This window comes from Tasmannia lanceolata, unplaced genomic scaffold, assembly GCF_043159265.1.
Source record: "Tasmannia lanceolata isolate RefF3 unplaced genomic scaffold, GAP_Taslan_0.1 ptg000129l, whole genome shotgun sequence".
Lineage (NCBI taxonomy): Eukaryota > Viridiplantae > Streptophyta > Magnoliopsida > Canellales > Winteraceae > Tasmannia > Tasmannia lanceolata.
The window spans coordinates 60,001-65,000 of NW_027518805.1; positions in this window are offsets into that span (position 1 = coordinate 60,001).

Sequence of the window (5,000 nt, forward strand, 5' to 3'; positions counted from 1 at the left end):
CCCAAGGGTTGTGTGCAAGGCTAGTGCCCAAGGCAAGTGCGCAAGGCTCGTGCCCAAAGCTAGTGCGCAAGGCTTGTGTGCAAGGCTACTGCGATGGGCCAGTGCCCAAGGCTTGTGAGCAAGGCTTGTATGCATGGCTTGTGTGCAAGGCTAGCGTCCAAGGCTTGTGCGCATGGCTTGTGCGCAAGGCTTGTGTCCAAGGCTTTTGTGCAAGGCTCGTGCGCAAGGCTAGTGTGCAAGGCTTGTGCGCATTGGCAGGTAGCCCACCAGCATGCACGATCCAAATGCCACTCACGCGACAACACGGTGCCAAGCCGGGCATGGTGTGCACTCAAAACCAATCAACGGACAGAGGTCATGCGTCATGGGGGGGATCTAGCAAGGCCATGGGGAAGGTCATGGAGGACCTTGGAAGCAAGCGCAAGACGAGAGCGAATCGAACAAGGGGCCAGGACGGGGCCTTGTGCCCATGGTCTTCGCAAGACAGCGTCCAAGGCACCCGAAAGCCCAAGGGAACCCAAACCCGGCCGACACTTGCAATCGCACATGCTCTCTGCAACACACCATCAATGCCGCCCAACGGGGCCAGCACGAGCAGTCCTCCGCGGTCCCCTGGCCCTGCGCACGTTTGTCTTCGAAACCGAGCATCAATGCCACAGAAAGTGCCGGGGCGCCAGCTGGAGCCATCATCCGCGTTGCCATGGCTCGCTTGGCCTTGGCTTGCCAGGCCCCGACACGAGCAATCGCGCATTTTCTTTGCAACCGACCATCAATGCCGCCCAACGGGGCCAGCACGAGCAGTCATCCGCGGTCCCCTGGCCCTGCGCACGTTTGTCTTTGAAACCGAGCATCAATGCCACAGAAAGTGCCGGGGCGCCAGCTGGAGCCATCATCCGACGTGCCATGGCTCTGGTCCCATGGTCTTCGCAACCGAGCATTCGTGACACCCGCGGGGCCAGGACACCAACCCTTCCGACACGAGCATTCGCGCATGTTCTTTGGCCACACAACGGCGCCAGCACGAGCAAAATCATCCGCGGTGCGGTGGCCTTGCACGGCCTTTTGTCTTTGGAACCAACCATCAGTGCCACGGGAAGTGCCGGAGTCCCGGCATCCGCGGTGCCAAGTCATTGCGCCCTTGGTCTCTGCAGCGGGGCATGCCGGGCACTCCCAACCATTGCAAGCAAGCAAGCAAGCAAGAAAGAAAGTAAGTAAGTAAGTATTACATATAGGGGCGGGACATGCGGGGAGATCTGCGAAACGTGCATTACGGGGCACACGCGTACCTACCGGGGCATACCCACCCCTATTGGGGCACACGTGTGCATATCGGGGCATACCGGGCCTATCGGGGCACACGCGTACATACCGGGGCATACCGAGCCCTACTGGGGCACACGTGCGCATATCGGGGCGTACCAAGCCTATCGGGGCATACGCATGTATCCCAAGGCATACCGAGTCAATCCGGGCATACGCGTTCATACCGGGGCGTAACGGGCCTATCGGGGCATACTTGGGCATATCCGGGCAAAAAATGCCCAAAACTTGCGCAACCTTGGCAACCGTGGTCCATTCCTCTCTATATGCCTAGCCTTGCCAACCGTGGTCCATTCCTCACTATATGCCATGGCCTTGTGCCCATGGTCTTCCCAAGACAGCGTCCAAGGCCCCCGGAAGGCCAAGGGAGCCCAACCCAGCAATGCCCTGCTATGGCAAGCCAAGGCCAAGCATTCCGGTGCCTATCCGGGCAAAAATGCAATTCCTCTCTATATGCCTAGCCTTGGCAACCGTGGTCCATTCCCCACCATATGCCATGGCCTTGTGCCCATGGTCTTCCCAAGACAGTGTCCAAGGCGCCCGGAAGGCCAAGGGAGCCCAACCCAGCAATGCCCTGCTTTGGCAAGCCAAGGCCAAGCATTCCGGTGCCTAACCTTGGCAACCGTGGTCCTTTCCTCACCATATGCCATGGCCTTGTGCCCATGGTCTTCGCAAGACATCGTCCAAGGCGCCCAAAAGGCCAAGGGAGCCCAACCCAGCAATGCCTTGCTAGGACAAGCCAAGGCCAAGCATTCCGGTGCCTATCCGGGCAAAAACGCCCAAAGCATGCCCATTCCTTAGCCTATCCAGGCAAAAACGCCCAAAATCTGCACATTCTAGTGCCTATCCGGGCAAAAACGCCCACCAGCATGCCACCCTCCTATAGGGTTTGCGCAACCAACCAGCCTAACCACCAGTGGCAACCAAAGGTGCTGTTAGCGACGACTTCTGAAGACGCAACGAGACGCGACGTGTTTGCGCCCAGACGCGACGAGACGATGCGGGATCTGCGCCCAAGAATGCCTAGACCCGTCGACTTGATGCGGGATCAGCTCGCCCAAGCATGCCTAGTGTGCAAGGCCTGTGTGCAAGGCTAGTGTCCAAGGCTAGTGTGCAAGGCTCATGTGGAACGCTAGTGCGCAAGGCTAGTGCCCAAGGCTTGTGTGCCAGGCCCGTGTGCAAGGCTAGTGTCCAGGGCTTGTGTGCATTGCTTGAGTGCAAGGCTTGTGTGCATTGCTCGAGTGCATGGCTTGTGTGCAAGGGTTGTGCGCAAGGCTAGTGTGCGGGGCTTGTGCGCATGGCTAATGTGCACGGCTTGTGTGCATGGCTACCGTGCAAGGCTAGTTTGCATGGCTAGGGTGCAAGGCTCGCATGCGAGGCTAGTGTGCAAGGCTGCGTGCAAGGGAAGCGTGCAGGGCGAGTGTGCGAGGCCACTGTGCACGGCGCCAGCACTAGCGAGCCATCATCCGCGTTGCCATGGCTCGCTTGGCCTTGGCTTGCCAGGCCCCGACACGAGCAATCGCGCATTTTCTTTGCAACCGACCATCAATGCCGCCCAACGGGGCCAGCACGAGCAGTCATCCGCGGTCCCCTGGCCCTGCGCACGTTTGTCTTTGAAACCGAGCATCAATGCCACAGAAAGTGCCGGGGCGCCAGCTGGAGCCATCATCCGACGTGCCATGGCTCGCTTGGCCTTGGCTTGCCGGGCCCCGACACGAGCAATCGCGCATTTTCTTTGCAACCGACCATCAATGCCGCCCAACGGGGCCAGCACGAGCAGTCAACCGCCAATAAAATGGGTAACAAGCACAGGCACCATAATGCGAGCCGAGTAAGGCATCGAGCTTGAATTGAGTAGGCCATGAACGGGGTGGTCAGCTGCGCAATGGCAGGTAGCCCACCAGCATGCACGATCCAAATGCCACTCACGCGCCAACACGGTGCCTGCCAAACAATGTCTCCCCGACCCAACTGCTATTAGCAATGGGGCCTGAAATGGCACTGCTAGGCGACCCGCTGTGCGCGGAAGTTAGAGGGGAAGGGGGAAGGGACACACGGGACGAGGAATTCCGTGCCAAAGAGAATGCGAGCGAAGACCAAGCCAAGAGTGGAGACCCCCACGGTTGAGGCAAGCCAACGATGGCGAATGGAATGGGGGAAGGGGAGAGATCTAGCAAAAGGCCCAGGACAAAGATGGGGGGGGGAAGCTCATTGGAGAGACCCTGTAAGAAAGCGCAATACAAAAGCAAATCGAACAAGGGAGGTAAGCTCACAGGTACGAAGAAAAGGAACCCTTGTGCGCATTGGCGGAGGCAAACTACCCAACCAAGCCAGGAGCAACCAAGCCATAGGGTTGCAAACAGACGTGCAACCCAGTACCCACAAGGGCAGGGGTAAGCCGCCGAGCCTAGCAAGGTAGGTGTGCTCCCAAAACCAAACAACGCACAAAGGGAGCAAACACGGGCAAACAAGTGACGCCATGGCCTACTCGCCCACCGCCCTCTATATTGCCTAACCTTGGCAACCATGGTCCATTCCCCACTATATGCCATGGCCTTGTGCCCATGGTCTTCACAAGACAGCATCCAAGGCGCCTGAAAGGCCAAGGGAGCCCAACCCAGCAATGCCCAGCCAAGGCCAGGCATTCCAGTGCCTACCCGGGCAAAAACGCCCAAAGCATGCCCCATTCGTTAGCCTATCCAGGCAAAAACGCCCAAAACCAGCCCATTCCAGTGCCTATCCGGGGAAAACGCCCAAAGCATGCCCATTCCTTAGCCTATCCAGGCAAAAACGCCCAAAACCAGCACATTCCAGTGCCTATCCGGGCAAAAACGCCCTAAGCCTGCGCATTCCAGCGCCCCGCAGCATGCCACCCTCCTATAGGGTTTGCGCAACCAACCCGCCTAACCACCAGTGGCAACCAAAGGTGCTGTTAGCGACGACTTCTGAAGACGCAACGAGACGCGACGGGTTTGCGCCCAGACGCGACGAGGCGATGCGGGATCTGCGCCCAACCGTGCCTACACCCGCCGACTTGATGCGGGAGCTGCTGGCCCAAGCATGCCTAGCGTGCAAGGCCTGCGTGCAAGGCTAGTGTGCAAGGCTCGTGGGCAAGGCTAGTGCGCAAGGCTAGTGCCCAAGGTCTGTGTGCAAGGCTAGTGCCCAAGGCTAGTGAGCATGGCCTGTGTGCAAGGCTAGTGTGCAAGGCTTGTATGCAAGGCTAGTGTGCAAGGCTGGTGTGCAAGGCTTGTGGGCAAGGCTGGTGCGCAAGGCTAGTTCCCAAGGGTTGTGTGCAAGGCTAGTGCCCAAGGCAAGTGCGCAAGGCTCGTGCCCAAAGCTAGTGCGCAAGGCTTGTGTGCAAGGCTACTGCGATGGGCCAGTGCCCAAGGCTTGTGAGCAAGGCTTGTATGCATGGCTTGTGTGCAAGGCTAGCGTCCAAGGCTTGTGCGCATGGCTTGTGCGCAAGGCTTGTGTCCAAGGCTTTTGTGCAAGGCTCGTGCGCAAGGCTAGTGTGCAAGGCTTGTGCGCATTGGCAGGTAGCCCACCAGCATGCACGATCCAAATGCCACTCACGCGACAACACGGTGCCAAGCCGGGCATGGTGTGCACTCAAAACCAATCAACGGACAGAGGTCATGCGTCATGGGGGGGATCTAGCAAGGCCATGGGGAAGGTCATGG